Source organism: Triturus cristatus, chromosome 12, assembly GCF_964204655.1.
Source record: "Triturus cristatus chromosome 12, aTriCri1.1, whole genome shotgun sequence".
Classification (NCBI taxonomy): domain Eukaryota; kingdom Metazoa; phylum Chordata; class Amphibia; order Caudata; family Salamandridae; genus Triturus; species Triturus cristatus.
Genome location: NC_140595.1, coordinates 291220541 through 291240805, shown reverse-complemented (window position 1 = coordinate 291240805; position 20265 = coordinate 291220541). Strand labels below are relative to the sequence as shown.

Sequence of the window (20265 nt, the reverse complement as noted above, 5' to 3'; positions counted from 1 at the left end):
CTGTGCTCTCTGGACGGGAGCAGCGTTGCCTGTGCTTGTCTCTGATGCCTGTAGGTTCTGCTGGGAGTAGCGTTACCTGTGGTTATCTCTGATCCCTGTAGGTTCTGCTAGGAGCAGCGTTACCTGTGGTTATCTCTGATCCATGTGGGTTCTGCTAGGGGCAGTGTTACCTGTGCCCATTTCTGGCCCCTGTAGGTTCTGCTAGGACCAGGAGCAGTGTACCTGTGCTCTCTGGACGGGAGCAGTGTTGCCTGTGCTTGTCTCTGATCCCTGTAGGTTCTGCTAGGAGCAGCGTTACTTGTGGTTATCTCTGATCCATGTGGGTTCTGCTAGGGGCAGTGTTACCTGTGCCCATTTCCGGCCCCTATGGGTTCTGCTAGGACTTGGAGCAGTGTGCCGCTCGCTGGACGGGAGCAGTGTTGCCTGTGCTTTTCCTGGCTGTGTTCCGAGGCCGGCGGTCCTACCTGTGCGTCCCCTGTAAGCTCCTCTGGCCAGAAGCCGTCTCCTCTGTGCTCTGCGTGCCTCGTGCCCGCTCCCCGGAGGCCCCCGGCGGGAGCTCGGCCTCCAGGAACCGGTCAGCCTGCATTCCTCGCATTGCTCTGCGATGTTGGTGATTGAAACACCGGTGCCAGGTGCAGAGAGCGTCGACTCCTGCAGCCAAGGTTGGCAGGCGTTGGAGCGCGGGCAGTGGACCAGGCTGCTCCCCGTACCAGGCTCTGACACGGTTTGAGGTACACCGTACACCAGGAGAGGAAGAAACCCCCTCCTATGTGCTGTGCCTCGGGTTTAAAGTTTAACTTGAGGTGACCTCGAGCTCCCGCTCAGCGGAAATCGCGCACTCCCCGCTCTTTTGTTTCCACAATCTCCCGGATTTGGACTTGTGCTTTTGAACGTGTGTTTCTGCGCGCACGCGATGCCCAAGGTAAGTTCGTGGTGTGTTGCAAGCCCCCTTGTGTAGTTTGAGGTCGTTATTCTTTGAAGCTTTCGAAATCATTGTTCCAACTTTTTGACACGAGAAGCACGTGTTTGAGAAGGAAGATCACTCGAAAGGGAGTTTTGCTTTTGATTCTGAGCGTGTTTGTTGTGCATGTGCCTCTCTTCCTTAAGTTATTTTATTTGAGCAAACCACAGAGAGGGGTGTACGTATGCACACAGGAATATTTATGTATGTTTACGCCTTTTGAAATACAAATATCTGTATATTTCACTTCTTCCAGTGTACCCGTGTACTGGCTGTGCATTTATACTACCCCACCTCTTTAGATGTCTGCACTTTGAATGACGCATTTACATGTGTGCACTGTTTCACCTGTGTCTGCCACCACTGCCGTTGGTTTAGTTCGCACTTTATACTTGGGAGGCGTACTCCTGCCTTCCTGTGTCTCCATGTTTTTTAAACTCCTGTTTGCCGTGCACATTGCACGGCTCATCTCCAGTCTGTGCCCTCTTCCCCCATCAGTTTGACTGCCTCTGTCAGCCCGTGTACTCCTTATTTATCTGTCTGTGCCTTCAGGTGTATAAATGACACCTGCCCGCATGGCTGTCTGCTTCTAGTATGTGGCACTGGACAGGTCGCCTTTCCATAGCGCTGTAAATAGGAGTCGTTGCAGCACACCACTGAATACCCCAATCACCTCCAGCGCAGGTCGCACCAAACATGCAAACTCGGAAGCTTGTGTATTGTCCGCAGAGCTGTGTTATGCAAACGAGTCCGAATTCACGCCTTTAGCTAAAACTGACATATCGCTTCCACTGGTAAAGCGCGTTCTGGGGTGGAATGTATATTTGACTTTGACCAGTTTGCACCAAAGTTTGATGTGTAGTTAAGGTTACATTAGGGGTAGATTGCAACTCACACTTCAGTTATCTAGTCGGTTCGTTTGTTTAGTGACCCATGTGCAATACTGTGTTTTGTCTTTTACAAATATGGCTTCTGGTGAATTTACTTGATGCTTCATCGTATACGAAGGGGGATTCGTATGCCCGATGATATATTTTGTTAGTGCACTTGTTCGTTTTATTGGTGCGACTTTGAAATGATTAGAGTAAGTATTAATTAATGAGGCCGCACGTCCAGTCGCTAAAATGAATGTATATTGATTGAGCTCTTTCATGTTCCAGATGGTCGAGTACCTCATGGACAAAGGGTTCGCGATGCCTGTTACTTTATCCCCTCGTGGCCAGACGATAGTTGTAATGGCTTTGTGGAGTACTGTGCTTGTCATTTTCGGAATTATATATATATATATATTTCCTGGATGCATCGACTGTATATAAATTAAGACTTCATTTTGCGACCTCAATCACGTCAAATGTTTTTAAACGTAACTGGGAAAACGAAATGAGTGCATGCCAAATTTGTGAATATTTGATGTTGACTGCTAGGTGAAATATTCGTTTTTTTGTTGTATGGAGAAGCACATGTAAAAAGTCATTAACTGTAAGGTAACTTTGGCTCGAGTGTACCGTGTGGCGTCTCTAGAAGTGAGTTTTAAGGGTGAGGGTGTACATTGGGCCACAGATAAAACTGGTGGGGCCGCCTACAAAGGTAAAGGTTGTTTTCATGTATTAGATATATATACACTCCTACATTCAAAGTAAGATTGAAACCTTTTAAGGAAACTCCGCTTTGCAATGAAAGCTAGCTGGACAAATTAATGCATGTGGTGGGGTGAAGTGTCTGCTTTTTAGGTCTTGGCTACACAGGGCACTCGCTGTGCTAATAGAAATATTGTTTACTATTCAGTGCGCTTACAAACCACCCACAACATGCCATGGTCGTCTTTGTCACTCTCATTTCCCATCTTTCGATTGGTCAGCTCCCTAAGGCTGCCCCTTACTTTCTTGTGTTTGCTCCTGCCTGGTGCTAACACACTTTTTTGAATATGCGTTTTGGTATTATTCCTGGACGTGCAATGTCCTTTCCTACTTTTAACACTGACATACAGCTTATTTATGTTGCCTTCACCCTATCTGCCGCCTATCCACACTTTACTTACACCCCCAACTGTACCACTTGAACGCCATGCCTCTAACTTTTAGCTTTGCTTGAAGAATAGTTACGCTGCTGTACAATATGCCTAAAAGACTTTGGCAAAGCCAATAGCTCTTACATAGGCAAGACCTACTGGATTTGGCAATGCTTGTTTCTGTGCTGGCTGTGGTGGTGGGGCACAAGGTGGGGGGGGGGGGGGGGCAGGACAACTAAAGTTGGTGCACTGTGTGCACCCTGCAGGTATTTGTTGTACAGAGATGCATCATGAGGCCTTTCTTTTTTTTTTTTACTGGAGAGAGTATACAAAGTACAAAAAAATATACATTCATGAGCAATTTTAAATACAGATATAGCTGATATATAATTACGCAAGAGGTTATTTTTCAACATTTCAATACAAATAAATGAAAACATCTTTGATCCATTATTTTCTGTCACTAGATCTAAAACCATAATTCGGCCTGACATCTTACATGACGGATTGCTTTGTAATCCATTTCTTCATAGGAGCCCAGATTGCCCTACCTCTCCTACTTGCATCATGGCCTTTACATTTATATAATGATTTCTCAAGGTGATATATAGCCAGCAAGCGGCCTAACCAAGCCTGAAATAGAGGAGGGTCCACATCTTTCCAGTGAGTAGCAATGAGAAGCCGGGTCACAGCTATTGAGATAAAAACAAACTTGTTCTTACAATGGTCACGTTGTGTCTTCTCATCGCATCCTAACAACATTAATGTTGGGGTTATATTAATTGTAGTATCTATTGCTGCTGGCAGAAATTCCTCTATTTGTTTTTTCAGGGGACCCAATTTCTCGCAGCCATAAAACATGTGGATTATATCTGCTGGCCCTTGATCGCATCGGGGACATTTGTCATCCTCTCTTTTCCCCCACCGATGTAATTTTGCGGGAGTAAAGTTGAGATCGTATATCGTGTAGTAATGTTGGGCTTTCAAGTTGGCTGCGAGGAATGTCCCCTTGGCTAAAGCTAGTGAGTTATACAGATCAGTGTCAGGGTCTCCTACTCTTGTAGCCTATTTGGTTTCTACTACCTCAAGATCATCAGGAAGTGTATCTATCAAGATTTTATATATGTTTTTAATTTTTATCTGGGGCTGAAACATGGTCTCTATTAAAAGATTCCTGTTCACGGAGAATCCCTCTTCATTAATTTGATTTTAAAAACTAGTAAGCTGTTTATATTTAAAATGTGTTCCGACCGCTATACCATACCTTTGCTGTAGTTCAGAGAACAACAGCCTTTGTTTAATTAAATAAAGATCCACCACCTTCAAAATTCCCTTTTCCTCCCATTGCCTGCCCAATTGATCGTACATTGATGTGGTAAAAAGAGGCGATCGCCACAATGGCGTATATCTGTTATATTTTGATATTTCGTGAGCCCTACCATTCTTATATTCTCCAGATTGCTATGACCACCTTAAATCTAGTTTTTTTGTAGTAGCTGGCCTCTATCTGTCGGAAAAGTACTCCCTGTGCGATTGTTCCTATGGCTAGCTCATATATCGGGGGGAGGTCACCATTTACATCATGTTGTCTGTCGCCAGTGCATGATTAGACCACAAAAGCCATTTGATGTAAGAAAGTTGCGTAGTAATAATATCTAAGATTGGGAGCGGACAAAGCACCTCGATCTTGTGGTAGTGTTAAACATTTGAGGGATCGTCGAATTTTAAAATATTTCCAAACAAAATTGCTAAATATACTATCTAGTTTCTTTAAAAATAAATCTTCAATTTCTAGAGGAATAGCCCTTAATATATGTACAGGACCTTAGGAAGCATGACCATCTTGAGTATATTACATCATCGTCCTATAAGTGATAGGTGAAGTCTATCTAGACACCGTAGATCCGTGCTGATCTTATTAATCATAGGCAGCATATTTATTTTCCAGATGGAATCTACGTTGCTGCTGATCTTAATACCGAGATAGATTACCTCATTTAATCTTCGGGGATCATTGCAGGGGGTTTTAGTATTACATAAAATCTGGGTTTTGCCTGTGTTCAGCAGATAGCTGGATTTACGTCCATATTCACTGGCTAATTTCTAAATTTGGGAAATTGCATTTTCTGGGTCAGTGGTTACCACTGCTAGATCATCGGCATAGGCCATTATCTTTGTGTCATGACCATTGCAGATGACTGATGTAATTATCTGATCTTGAAGGATTTGCTCTATAAAAATATCGATACAAAGGGCAAATAATATAGGAGAACAGGGACAGCCCTGTCTTGTCCCTCCTGCAATATCAATGGGGTTCGATTCTTGGGCCATTATGTTTAGTCTCGCTCTCGTTTAGTCTGTGATACATTGCCTATATGGCTGTCATGAAGCCAGGCCCAAACCCTCTCTATACCATAGTCGCCCAAAGATACTGCCATGAAACACAATCAAATGCCTTCTCGGCGTCTAGGAGGATCATAGCCATTTTCTCACTGGTTGTCTCCGTTATATCCAACAAGGCTATAGCACGTCTGGTATGGTCTGTTGTGCCTCTTGGTGGTATAAAGCCAAGTTGCCATGGTGAGACTAGATGAGCTATGATCCCCCCCCCCTAGCCGAGTCGCGAGGATTTTTGAATACAGTTTAGTATCAACGTTCATGAGTGATATGGGTCTGTATGATGCAGGATTGTCAGCTGGTTTCCCTTTTTTTAAAAAGACCACAATATCTGCTCCTTGCCAGGACTCAGGAGGAATCCCACTATATTGTATTCCAAGAAACAGGTCTTAGAGCAGCGGGGCTATTTCCTCTTGAATTGCTTGATATAATTCCAATGGAATTCTATCAGGACTTGCCGCTTTTCCTGATACCATGGATTTCAAGGCTAACAATACCTCTTCCATCGTGATTTCTTTATCGATCTCTTGTTGCATTTCTTCGCTGAGCCTGCGCTGACTTCCTAGAGCTAACTCAGTTTCGTTAGAAAGCATAGGATCAAGACTATCCTGTTGATACAAATCTTGATAACATTTTTCAAAGGTCTTAATAATGTCTTTTGTTTCTGTATGGAGTATACCGTCTTGATCTTTAACTTCAGTTATGTTGTTTCTGGCTGCTCTTTGTTTAGTCCGCAGGGCAAGTATCTTACGTACGGTTTCCCCATAGTCATATCTCCCGCTCTTGTGTGCCTGATAAGTGGCTGACCCCTTCTTGCTGTAATAACTATTTATTTCAGCTTTTGTAATCATAATTTTCTGTCGCAGTAGAAGTTCTTCACTCTCTTGTTTTTGTCTAATTGCACTAGTGTGTTCTTTTTCTAATTCTCCCAGTTCTGTTATCAAAGTATTAATTTAATTCTTCTCTTGTTTTATGGCCTTCCCAACAAAACTAATTGTTTCTCCCCGGAGGCCTGCTTTAAAACTATCCCAAACTACACAGCGCGAAGAGCTATATCAGTTCATCTCATGATATTCTGTGACCCATTGTTTAATGTGTTTGAGATACTGATCATTGGATAATAAAGATCTGTCAAACGTCCACTTAAACTGTGGGCGATATTCGGTCTGAAATACTTAATCCATAACTAAAGGATAGTGGTCCGATAGTAGTTTGGGTAGTTCCTTTATTCCTGCGGTCATGACCAGAGTGGATGAAACAAAAAAGTAATCTAGCCTGAACACATTTCTTATAGGGGTTTAAAAAACGTGTGTAGCCAGGGTTGGTAGGATGTTTTATCCCCACACATCCTTCAAGTCATAGCTAGTCTGCAGGGCCGAAAGGGCCTGGTGAACATGGGGTTTCCTCCCCTGATATTTCTGGATTCGACCGTGGCCTGTGCCATAATGAATGTTCAAATTCCTGCAAATTATTAATGGACCTGGCCATGATGCTAATTCGACTTCTAGGTCATTAAAAATTTGCGGATCATCCTCATTTGATCCATATATTGTACAGATGGTCAATCCCATGGGCAATTGTGTAATAGCCCATCTCCCCCACTTGTCTTCCAAGACCAGCTTAGCTGGACCAATACAATTTCTTACGTGTATCGTAACCCCCCTAATAGTTGATGTTTGTGTGGAGCAAGCTACGAGATTATATCCCCTTATGGTTAAGGTATCTCGTTTCCCCCAGGGAATATGTGTTTCTTGTTGGCATATTATATCGACTTTAAAGGCTCTTAATATTTCAGCGACTCTGATACGGTTTAATTTGTCATTAAGACCTCCAACATTGACTGAGCAGATGGTGATTTTACCCATTTGATTTTCTCTGATTTAATTGCTCTTGCTTGCTTATGTTTGCTATCTCATAACTTTTGTTTATACCCTCTCCTATTTTTTCTTTTTGCTCTCCCTCCACCCTGTGTCCACCCCTCTGACCTCCCTTCTCTCCCCCCTTCCTTCCCAACCCGTGCCCTTGAACCCCTCCCCCAACCCATCCCCTGTAGAAAGGCATCCAGACTAGCTTAGTCTGTTGTGATGGTTGCTGCCCCCTGATCCGTATATTTTGTTTCCTGGCAGCTAGGACATGTAGAAAACGCTCCCCCCCCCTTCCCTCCTTTTCTCCCTCCTCTCTCTTTCCCTTCCCTTCCTCCTTTTCTCCCTTTCCCCTTTTTAGAGAAGATAAGACAGGATAATGAGTTAAGATAGAAAAGAGAAAAAACAAAATCAAAAAGTGGTATGTGCAGTGACTTCTACGAAAGCGAAAAAGAAAAGGAAGAAACTCGGATATCAAGTTAATCAGTCTAAGACTGAAGGTCCCAGTCCTCCAAATATTCTTTAACTTTGATCTCGGAGGTGAAGAATCAAGTATGATCTCTTGATCACTTTTAGGCGAGCTGGATGTAGCAAGTATGCTTGCCCCCCCGATCTTGCACTGGCTTGATCATCTGGCGAAGGCGCCATCGCCTCTCCACCGTGTAATGGCAAAAGTCTGGTTGGACGAAGAAAAAATAGTCCCCACCGCTGCGCTTCGTTGTTGGCTTGGCCTTATCGTATATTGCTTGTCGAAATAAAAAATTGCCAAAATAGACCAGTATGGCGCGGGGCTTCGTGTCCGGTCTTACAGGTTGTTTGAGATTGAATGGAACTCGATGGGCTCTCTGTACTTCTAGAGCCCAATTCCAGCCATCTAGATCCGGAAATGCCTTATATACCATATCAGCAACGTATGCCCGGGTATCTGACCCTTCCTTTCGCTCTGATACACCTAGTACCCGTAAGTTGTTTCGGCGTTGCAGATTTTCGTGGTCTTCTAACTTCCACTGTATGTCAGTTAGTTGGGCATAATGAGCAGTAGTGCTTGTGCGCGTGACTGCTAGGTCATTTTCCAAGGTTTCTGTTCGCATTTCAAGGGTTGTGAGGCGTTCGTTGATAATAATGCATGGCTTTGCAACTTTTCTAACAGCCCCTTGAATCTTCCGCATAGCTATCTGTGCTCGTTTACTATCTTCCGCGTTTCCTCACAATGGGAAAGTATGCATTGGAGGACAGTATTTAAAGTTAGAGGTACTGGGGAGAGTGTACTGTCGCCTTTAGAAGGTGATGTTGGGCAGGTGCTGAGTAGATCTGCTCCCGAGTGGTCCCATCTTAGAATTTTTTCTTGTAGACTGGGGTGACTTGTTCTTCTCACTGCCTTACGCATTGTGGCTATTGTCTCTTTTGTCACTATCCGAGATTTCCTCACTAGAGTCCCCATGTGAGTCAGATTCTGAATCCGATGCTGACCAGATCCCGTCTGAAAGTGAGAGAAAACAGTCCATATCCTGCTCGCTGTGGTTCGAGGAAGTAGCATGATTTGTGGCCATAGCACCTCCGAAATGTAGATTGAGCGCGGTATCTACTGCTTGAGCCCCAGGCCCCTCTGACATCCATTGATCCATCAATGTTATCTCTTGCCTCAGGTTGCAGGCAAGGGGGAGTGAGAGGAACTGGAGGCAGCTGACTATTCTGACTGATTTTGGGTGTATCTGCAATCGCGGATAGAATTTCATGTGGAGCATCAAGAGTTGTACCGTCAGCCTCCCTGATCACACCACCATCTGTATCGCTCCCCCCCGGTACTGCTCACCTGTTTCGCCTTCTTGCCGTCGTGGGTGCTTTACTCCTGGTGCCACTCGCAGCAGGTCTAAAACGGAGGGTTCACTCGCGGGCGGTTGGGGCGGAGCTCCGGTTCTGTTTTTCCTATCCTCTGGCTTCGATGTCCTGGGTAACGCATTCCCTGCAGTTTCCCCCCCCCCCACCAGGTGGGGGTCCAAGGATGCTGTCATTTTGAGAGGTGAGCCAGCGCCCACACCCGCGCCCGTCCGTGTTTTCCCTTTTGTGGCCACCAGGATTTTCTGAGTCATAATTTCCTCAGAACACGCCCGGCGGAAATCCGAGCAGACTAGGCAGTGTTTCCTCTCTTCGCCGCCGGACGTCAATGTTAATGTTAAAGTACTTATAAAGCGCAAACAATCATCCTGGGTAGGATATCACGGCGCTATAGTAACAGTGAAGAAATGAAAGGTAAGTAACAAGATCATTATTTTAGTAAGGCTTGGGGAAGAGAAATGTTTTTAGTTGCTTCCTGAAGGACAGGTAGCTGTCTGCCAATCTAAGATTCACAGGCAGCTCGTTCCAACTGGTCGCCGCCAGGTGGGAGAAGGCTCGCCCGCCCATCCTAGCTGTTTTCACATGTGTGGTTCTTGCTCTAGCTGTAGTTTGGGAGCGTAGATTCCTAGATGGGGCATAGAATTTGATTTTATTTTTTAGAATGCAAGGGCCTATATTGTGCAGAGTTCTATGCGTTATGCACAGTAGCTTAAAGACAGCTCTTTGTCTCATTGGCAGCCAGTGCAGTTCTCTCATACAGCTCTTGGCTGGGTCGTATTTTCTTTTGTTGCAGATTGCCTTGGCTGCAGCGTTTTGCACGACCTGCAGTTTGGAAAAGAGATAGTCAGCCATTCCCACAAACAAGGAGTTTCCATAGTCCAGCCTACTCATTAGTAGAGACTGGACCAAGATCTTTCTGCACTCAGTAAGAATCCATGGAAAGACTCTTCTGAGCATTTTCAGAAGTGCAAAGCCTTTACCACAGATTATTGATACATGGGTTTTCATACTTAAAGTGTTATCTAGTGTCACCCCTAGATTCTTAGCCGTCAGTGTCGGGCTTGGGGGGGGTGCCCAATGTTGTGGGCCACCAGCTGCTGTTCCATAGTTGTGTATGTCTGCCGAACAACAGTATTTCGGATTTGTCTGCATTCAGTTTAAGACAGTGACTATGCATCCAGTTGGCTAGTTCCGTGAGGCAATTTAGTAATCTATCTTTTGGGTCATCCTCCTCGTCCAGTGTGATCATCAATTGGGTGTCGTCAGCGTAGGAACAGATATCGACGCCCCATCTTCGTCCTATTTTGGCCAATGAAGAGACAAACACGTTGAACAGAGTCGGGCTTAATGATGCCCCCTGTGGGACCCCATACTTGATGTTCCGGGGAGGGGATGAAAAGTCACCCATCCGTACTGATTGTGTCCTATCTTGCATAAAAGACTGTAGCGACCCTAGGGCATTTTCCCGGATTCCTTTTGCTGCAAGAATTTCCAGTAACCGATTGTGTGGTACGGTATCAAATGCCGCCGAGAGGTCCAATAATATCAGGGCGACTGTTTTCCCCTGATCCACCTGGGTTCTGATGTTATCCATCACTGCTAAGAGTGTTGTCTCCGTACTGTTGTTAGTCCGGAACCCTGTTTGAGATATGTCCAGTAAATCATTGGCTTCCAGGAAGTTGGACAACTGCCTGTTGACTAGTTTCTCCAATACCTTAGATAATAGGGTAGCTGTGATATAGGCCGATAGTTTGCCGGGTTGTTAACATCGGAGCCCGCTTTTTTTAATAGAGGGGTGACTATGGCGTTTTTCCAGATTTTTGGAAATTCAGCGGAGTTTAGAGAAAGGTTAAATGCTTTTGTTACGGCCGGACATATTATCGGAGTTAATTGCGAGAAAATTTGATGTGGACATGGATCCAATGGGGAGCCTGATTTTACTTCTAACATAACTGTACCCACCTCCTCCTCTGAGAAGGGGCCGAACCTGGGACAGTTAGCCTGAATTGAGAATGGTACATGAGGTTCGGTGTGTTTCAGTTCGGTATTGGCGAAAGAGGCATAAATTGTGTCTATTTTCTCACAGAAATATTCATTTATTTTGTTGCAGCTTTCTTGCGAAGGAGTGAGATTGATTGAGAGACTCGCAGGGCCACATAGTTCTTTGACTATTTTAAATAGTTCTTTTGAGGAGTTTTTATTTTCTGTTATTCTACGTGAGAAATTTTCTTTCTTCGCCTTCCTGATGGCTTTGTTGTAAAATGTAAGTTCTTTTTTGTATCTGGCTCTAGTTTCTTGGGTTTTATTGAGTCTCCATTTATGTTCATATAATGTGCATTTCCTTTTCATTAGCTTAAGTTCAGATCCGTACCATTTCTCTGATATTGTGGATCTACTTTTGTGTTTAGAGTGTGATACTGAACAATGTTCCAGTGCACTCCTGATGTTGTTCTGGAGTAGTTCTATTTTGTCGTTCGTATTAGTGGTTCCTGTGTTTACGTGTGTAAAATGTTGTTGGAATCTTTCTACCGAAATTTTTTTCCAGCTCCTTGTTTTTACGGAAGCCACGGCCGCTGATTTGAAGTGTTTAGAAAATAGGTTGATGGAAAACACAATCATAAAATGGTCTGTCCATGTCATTGGTTTTATCTCATTGATGTCAATGGTTCCTATATTAGAGAACATCAGATCTAATGTGTGTCCAGCTATGTGTGTAGGCTGATCAATTCTCTGAGTCAGCTGTAGGATTTCCATATCCTCCAGTAGCTGTTTAGTAAGGGGGTTGTTGCTATTGTCGTGGTGTATGTTGAAATCCCCTATCAGCAGGATATTTATATTTTTAAGACAGACTGGCATGATTTGTGCAAGAAGCTGGACACTAAAGTCCATCATGCTGCCTGGGGGGTTATAAATTATCACTCCACCTAATAGAATATTAGTATTTATAGACACTGAGAATGCCATAGCTTCGTGGCTATTGGCCTGTGTGATCACCTCTTGTCTGCAAGAGAGGGAGTCCTTAAGTAGTAAAGCTACCCCTCCACCTCTTTTCTTCACTCAATTTAAATGAAGTATTTTATAATCAGCTGGAAGGGCTATTGCGATATCGGGAGTGCTATGATTATCAAGCCAGGTCTCTGTTATAAAGGCTAAATCAGGTTTGAGATCAGTCAAAGTGTCCCATATCTCCGTGGCGTGTTTGGGTAGGGATCTGGCGTTAAGATAGATGCACTTGAGGGCAAGATTTGGGGTGCTTATAGGAGTGGGATCCTGCCAGCTGTCACTCTCCCATCTGCAGTTATTGCAGCAGAAAGGGCCCATGGTGTTTAATGGTCCCATTCGTGCACATAGTGCCGGTTTGCCTGCCTTTATACTATTGAGACTCCTAAGCTCATCACTGGAGTAGTGAGTACGACAGCTCGTTTCTCCTGGGGTGTCGCTATTCATTTGGATAGGGGATGTGGCCCCTGGTCCCGGCCCGTCGCGGACGGGCGCAGACGGGCTTGCCTTTGGCGCGCCTTTGGCGCGCGTTGCGCTTGGCATCTGGCTTTCACTATGTTTGCCAGCAGCTGATTGGAGGGTTGGAACGGAAGTGCCGGGCCCTTCCTGTTGCACGGGAATCCCTCCACACAATCCGAAAAATCGGTGGTGGACCAGGGATTGTGTGCTACTAAGGCAGTGAGTATGCGGCGCAGATATGTTTTTAAAGCACAGAGTGTATCAGTGCACTTTTAAAAATATTATGCAGTTTAAAAACAATATGTAAATTATATTCCAACGTAGTTAGGAACCCTTTGCCAGGCGCTCCTTAGAGTCAGATTTATACAATAGAACGAGGGGGCCCTTTACCAGGCGCTCCCCTAACGTGAATACAGTCACTCTCACTCTCACCTTTCAGCTTTCAGTATGTCCGTCAATGCGGCCAGAAAACTGAGCAACGCCTTTGTGAGCTCCGCACGGCACAGTGCAGCTCCGCACTGGCTGGGACCGGGGCAGAGCTTCAGGCATGCAAACGCCGCTTCCATTCACCTCCTGTCCTTTGTTTTAGCTCTGCTTTTCCTTTTTATTCGCCCGTCTTCCTTTCTTTTGATCAATTACATCTACTGGCAAACTTACTTTTTCCGCTTCATAATACTGTCCATTACTGCCGCATTAATGCTTCAAAGTTAGTCCAGGATCAGAGGGCAGCAGAGCGACCAGCTCACGCAGTCGCCATCTTGCCTCCTCATGAGGCCTTTCAAGCATTCTGAATGTCACCAGGACCCGAGAGGGCATGTAAGGACTAAAGATGCACTTTTGCTTTTCTGCTTTTTAATGTTGCTTAGCTTAGATTGCATGATATAGATACTAGTTATCAAAACATAATGCACTTAGTGGAGGTAGTAAGTTCTGTGCTATACAATTTGCTTGTCTTAATCCAAAAAGAAAACCATCCCAATTCGTGTGACAATAAGTTTTTATGTTTTAGAAATCAATTTGGTCTCCAGGAGAGGAGATATTTTGTACTTGCGACTTGGACTATTTGCTAGCTGGTTTCTTTTTTGTCTTTCACTTTGAGAGTGACTGCTGTTTCAACCAACATGCGTTTTGAAGAATTGGTTATTGAAAGGCATTGCATTTGGGTAGTGAAATCAGATCGACTCTATCTAGTGTTCAAAATCCAGATTTATTGAGTGCACTTAATATGAATAATAGGAAATAGTTTTCTGAGATTGCATCATTCCCTTGAGTTTTATGTTTTGAAGTCACTTCAGTTGGTATAATATTGTTATGTGATGTGAGGTTAAGTAGTGTAATGTATTTCAGGGATAGTGGGGGCTGTAGGAGACGAGGTAGGGGTCATACAGTCAGTGGATACTTTTGCCCCTCGTACCAACATGTAACTAAAGTTTCTTCCCTTTTCTGCACACCCACTAAGCTATCCTACCAGATACATTAAAATATTCTCCATGCCCCCTATTCTGTGCCCTTGTGTTTTTGAGCTTCCTGCTGTCAGTTACTTCATCACGGAGATATACTCGAATCGTCTTGAAGATGTAGCATCCCTGGAGTGCTCTCATATTGTCACCACACATGACTTCTAAAGTCTTTGAAACACTGAACGATGCTGCCTGGACTGGTCCTCTTTGTGAGGATCATACAGTGCACTTTCCTTCCTTCCATCCCCATGTGTTAGTCCAGTCATCGATTTCTGATTGATCACTTGCCCTTTCACCTACCGTGGTGAATGCACCTGCTAGCCTCACCTTCCCTAAAGGAGGCCCACTATAGCCTTCATAAATACATGGACTCGCAAACTTTCTTGGTTCCACCTGTGTTGACCCCATGGAGCGGTTTCCTGGCTGCCTGTAACCAGTGTATGCATTTGGGGTTTGCCAGTGTTGCCCCTGTGAATGCGGAAGAGCAGTGGTTGGTAACCTTTTGTTTTCTGCGGACCCCACTGAATGATGATTTCAAGCTGGAAACCCTGACCTAAGCAAGTTCTAAAGTTTGAACCTCAAAGCTATAAAGAAAGCACAAAAACAAGTATGTATCAAACAAATAGACAAATTATAAAATATTTTATTTCATTCTCAAAAAAAAAAATACAAAACATCAAAATGTTAATTTTAATAGGAAGTTTGGAGCATTTAAAAATTGGTTTATTTCTAAAAGACCGGGCTAGGTCCTAACATCTTTCCCTTTTTTGCTCCTAATGCATGCTCTCTTGTTCTCGGTGCATACCAGTGCTCCAGTCAAAGCCAATAGCCGTCCATACTAGATTCTGTTTGTTGCACTTCTGCTGCTCATTCGGATCAAGGGAAGAACACCAAAATAAGTTTAGTCCAATTTCAAATTGATTCACATGTAGAGAGCATTATAAAATGTTCAGTTGCTTTTTTATGTACCTATACTTTATGAATCTAATATTTAAATCTTCTAATTGGTTGCAGGCTCCCTGAGTAAGCATCGGGGACTCCCAGAGGTCAAGTTTCCTAGTTTAAATATCTTTCCTCACTTCATATATTCATTTGTTACACGGATAGACAAATAGTTAACACATGTTTCATCCACATAGGACTTCACCAACGCTGATCAAATCCTGTGGTTCAAAGATGCATAAAAACATAGAAATGTGAATCTGCCTGCCTCATTTACTGTACTACCTTGGGAAAGCCCACTCTCTGGGGAGAATTACTAGCTCACTTCGCCTTCTCATACATGGAACTCCAATACAGCCCCTTTACCTACATTTACTTAGCCCATTTTATCCGGGAACTCGTTGAATATAAGAATACTCTAAACCTTGTACTCTCTGCAAAAAGGTCAATTGGCCTATTTGATCCACAGGATTAGATCAGCCTTGATAAAGTCCTCTGTGATGGAACACATGTTGGCTGCTCGTCTATGCACTTGGCACACCACTGTTTTGCCTGTACCCCCGTTTTCATCCGTTGAGGGGGAATAAAAGGCTGCGAGAACTCAAGCACAATTTGAAGGCGGACTCACGTATACTGGTTTCTTTTCTTTACATTGTATTGAGTGCTCCAACCATTCATATATTTTGTATTAATGCTCCGAAGCAGACACCAAGGGATAGGTTTCTGATGACTAGCTGCAGGCGGGCTTATAAACAGGTCCAATCTGCCTGCCAGTATAACATGTGAGAATTAGCATGGGAGGAGCTATGTCAAGCATGCAAGACTAAGAATAGTTCTCTTTTTTGGAAGTGGTTAACAGGCCCTGTTTCACTGATGGTTCTGGTCCTGTCATATGTCATCATATCTCCGAACAGCAGTGGTTCGGCCACTTTTGAAGGAGTCTATAACCAGGGGGACTGTGGGGGTGACACAAAACTGGCTGCAGATGCCATAGCTTGCGCCCCAGTCGTTTTTACTTTAGATGACGTCAAGCAGGGTATTATGGCCTTGTCAGGTAACAAGGTTCTGGGTCCTGACGGTATTTCGCCTGACTTCTTCAAGGCTGATGTGGAGGTTTGGGCTCCACTCCTGACACGGGTGCTAAATGTGGCTGCCTTGGAGGGGATGTTGCCCTCCTGGTCCACAGCCGTGATTGTCCCGATTTTTAAGAAGGGCGACTAGGACAATCCACAATGCTATCGCCCAATATCCCTAATAGATGCATGGTAAAGGTCCTGGGCAGGGTAATTCTAAATAGTCTGTGGGAATGGGCAGAGGAGCATTGCATTATGAGCGACGTCCAATATGGTTTCAGATCGGGTAAGTCCACTTCAGATGACTGCCTGAACCATCACCTAATCATAAACAAGTATACGGTTGCCCGGTCTGAATCTTTGCATTTAGTATTTATGGACCTTACGTCTGCGTTCAATAGGGTCAGCCGGGGTGAAACTTTGGGCTCTGCTTAGCAAATTGGGAGTTGACCCGAGTATCGTGGCCCTTATAGCCAATCTCCATGCAAAAATATCTGCCACAGTGTATTATTCCCAGGGTGCTGCTTGTATTCGTTCGTTTCCTACTAGCAGTGATGTGTGCCAAGGGTGCATTCTTGCCCCTCTTCTGTTTACCATATATGTGAAAAGGTTAGAGTTCGCCCTATTATCAGTCTTGACAGACTGTCTTAGGGTGAGAGCTAGATCCCTTCCAGTCTTATTTTACATGGATGATATGGTTCTTATGGCCCACACCGCTCGGGGTTGGACTTGCTTTTGGCCAGGTTTGTCTCATTAATGGCTAATCTTCGGTCAATCTTTCTAAGTCCTGTGTAATGGTAGTGAGCCCAAAAGCTACAAGTAGCAAGGCCTTTAAGGTGGACATTCTTACTTTGGGTAAAGTCACGGTGTTCCCTTAACTGGGTGTGTTTTATTTGGTGCCAAAAACCTGCTGGATGCCTCTAATCGAGGCTAAAAGATCTGAGTTTATTAAAACCATGGGTGCAGTTTCCAGCTTTGCACGTAGGGTTGGAACGCGGGCCCCAAGGAATCTTTTAAAAATGTATCAAGCTAAATGTATTTCCAAACTGTGGTATGGTGGGGAGGTTTGGGGAAATGTAAACCTGGACAAAGTCCAAGCTGCAGAAAATACATTTCAATATCAGATGGTACAGGTTCCAGCATTCTCTGTGCTGGTGGAGCGAGGTCTTGGACAAGTGATGGACTTGTTGTCCTTAAGCCCCTTATTGTGCTGGAACAAGATATGGAGCAGGGAAGATCTAAAGCTAGATCGGTTGATCGTTGCGGACTGCCTGGCCCTTGATACGGCACATAAAATACTGTGGATAGCTTATGTGAAGGCAGTTTTTGGCTCCCTAGGTAGGACCAACATTATTGAGGATCCAACTTCTCTGTCTCTGTGAGATGGGGTCTGCTAAAAGGCTGCTCTTGGATCGAACCAGCATGGAGAGGGAGCAGCATGAACTGCAAAACCCATCAGTGGGGGGTGTGGGGGCGCACAACCGTGCAGGAGATACAGTGTTGCAGGGATTCTGGTCATGCACAGAACTATGCGCAGGAAACCAGGACCTCAGTGAATTGCGATGTACCAAAAACTCACCTCAGTACCCAGAACCCCTATCCGACTAGCATCAGTGTCTCATTCGTTCTCCGTATCATCTCGAAGCTACCAATGATTAGACAACCTAGAACAAGCTACTTAGAGTACTCTCAGGAATGGTGGGGATCAGAAACACCTTTTCGTTATTATTCTCATATCAGTCCACAACAAGAGTAATCAGAGACACAGTAACTTTTAAAATGTTTATTTTTAACTACGTGTCCTAAGATGCAGTACTTTGGCTAACATAAGCAGACAAATGATTAAAAACAAAACCATCAGCATTGTTACAATACCATAGAAAATGAAGGGAGAAATCATATTACAAATGATAGTGGATTAAGGCCACCCTCCCTTCGCTATTAAGCTAGTTTTATGAAACTAATAGAAGGTCTCTAGGCTTGAATGGGGAACCCCATACCGTAAATATCAGCTTAGGTGAATCACATCACAGGATCAGCTCTGCTCTGTGTCTGGAAAAGGTTTTCTCCAAGTGTCCGAATCATGCATGCAAATGCCATATTAAAAGCACCAGAGTTTCAGATATTTGCAGCTGTGTGCGTGTTATGGCTAGAGCGTAGGCCGATCGGCATGAATTCAAAAGCATACATTGTTATTTGACCTTGACGGCTTCTGCACACAGTGTTCAGACTAAGGTTGCGGTGCACGTCTAGGGATGTGAACAACAGACCGTTCTCATGTAAAGAAAAAGCAAGCAAGCAGTTTTTCTTGTAATAACAGCTACCTGCAGTGTCGCGTGCAAAAGCAGCAAAAGTGGCAAGATGGCGTTTCACATCTAAGGCGCGTATGCTAACATAGCAATGTGTGTACATGGAACTCCGTCTCCACTACACCCTCCCTTGATCGGACCACAAACAAAATAGGGAAGCAAAGTAGGAACGCAGAGTTCAAGTTCGATAGAGACAGAACCAAGGTCATGTATTGCCCATCCATGTAATTGGTAGTGACAGTTCGAAAAACCCGTTAGAAAAAGTAAAAAAATATAACATCTCACAAAGGCGCGACAGAGCCCAGTGTAGAGTAAAAAAAGGAAAAAATTCAAAAAATATTTTTGGGTTTGGACTATTGGAAGATGGACAACTCCCAAATTAAGCCATCAACATGTAGGCACAATAAGTAGCAACAGCCTCCAAGAGGAAGTCATTATAATGTTCTGTAAAAGATTCCCCCATCCAGTCTAGCAAAGTAAATGAACATACATGTTCTTCGATAACTGGAGCCTCTAGCACAATCAGAGGACAACTTGTGTGTTCTTCAAGATAACTTCACGCCAAGAAGTCATATGCTGCCGTATATATATGCAATTCCCTAGGACTCCATGTGCCGCTCCACAGGCCATAATCCCGATGCCAGAACAGTCCAACTTATGAGCCACTAAGGGACTCATTAGTCGATCATAATCCGGGGCAGGAGACGCTGAGTTTGACAGTCACAAATCCAGAGCCCATTCGAATGGACAATCGAGGCAATGGAAAACAGGTTGCACGCAAGTAAAGTAGGAGAACCGGAAGGATAATCCATATGCTACGCTTAAAGTGGCCAGAGGTAATGTTCCATAGTATTCTAGCATCCGGTTACGCAGTTGAAGCAGCCGGGGCAGGTTGTCGTGTGATACATATCGTGCAGCCATTGCGCAGCAAGCAGACCAACAGGAGCACACCAGCAGTGAGGGTGAGCATCAATGGAAGCCCGCCGAAAACGCTGGAAAAAATAGAATGAAAAAATGCCGGTATCGCACCAAATATTGGTTGGAAGGAGGTCACGAGGCCGGAGCCCACAGCTTTGAAAAAATGCACTAAGCCAGTTGTTGACGAGGCATTGAATATAGTATGAATCAGAGCACCGAAATGAAGGGGGAGATCGGTATTCAAAAGCGCATGCATCTCGGTGCGGGTGTTTGCCACGTGAAGGACGAATGTTTTACGGGAGGAAGTCAGTGCCATCTGTATGTAAATGGGAGTGACCAAACTTCATGCAGGAAAGCAGTACCCAATGGTTCATATCTGCCTAGTGCATAATGTTTCACACATGAACTGAACTTAAATAATGGAAATAGCAAGGTGATCAAACCGTGGATAAGCCACACAGCAGAGTTCGATTCGGCCACAGAGAAAGGTAAAGGTTCTAACTTTTCAATATGCAGTAATGAGTATGTTGCATCTTTCATGGACATGAATTGTTTTGCAGTTAGATTAAACGGCAGGAATAAAGATGATGTATTCATGTAGTCCCAGGGAACTTTCCCGGCCTTCAAAGTTTGCAAAGTCCATGCAAAGTGCATAATAGAACGCAATTGATTTTGACCATGGTATAAAACAGACATATCATCCTGAACAATATCCACAACAGATGAAACAATATTATCTAATGTTTAAATTCTGGAAGAAAGGGTGTTAATACTATTATCGATGACAGCTAGCACTTTTTCCAAATTTGCTTGATCAATAGCTCTTAACCTGGAAGCAGCTTCAATTTGAGATAATTTCCAAACTTCGTTATTAATAGCATACACCCATCTTTTGGACCTGCCACCCACAGGACCCTTAACAAAATCATTCAAATCTACTTTGTCATTTAATTTTGATAAATTAAGTTTAACAAATGTCAAGGTAGAATTTTGCAGCCAGTTCTGACATAACTTCCCGACAGTATAGGTAGTAACAGAAC

The 20265-nt window shown here is 44.1% G+C and overlaps 1 protein-coding gene across 7 annotated transcripts in view; it reads left to right on the top strand.

The window, feature by feature from the left end:
* Positions 1-20265, top strand: part of KIFC3 (kinesin family member C3) — a 325817-nt gene that overhangs the window by 162926 nt on the left and 142626 nt on the right. The window contains exon 1 of one of the 7 annotated variants that reach the window (XM_085639129.1): positions 787-922. The exons of the other annotated variants lie outside the window; for them this stretch is intronic. The gene's annotated coding sequence lies outside the window, so the exon portion shown is untranslated. Of the gene's footprint in view, positions 1-786; positions 923-20265 lie in introns of those variants that run through there. 7 annotated transcript variants of the gene reach the window in all.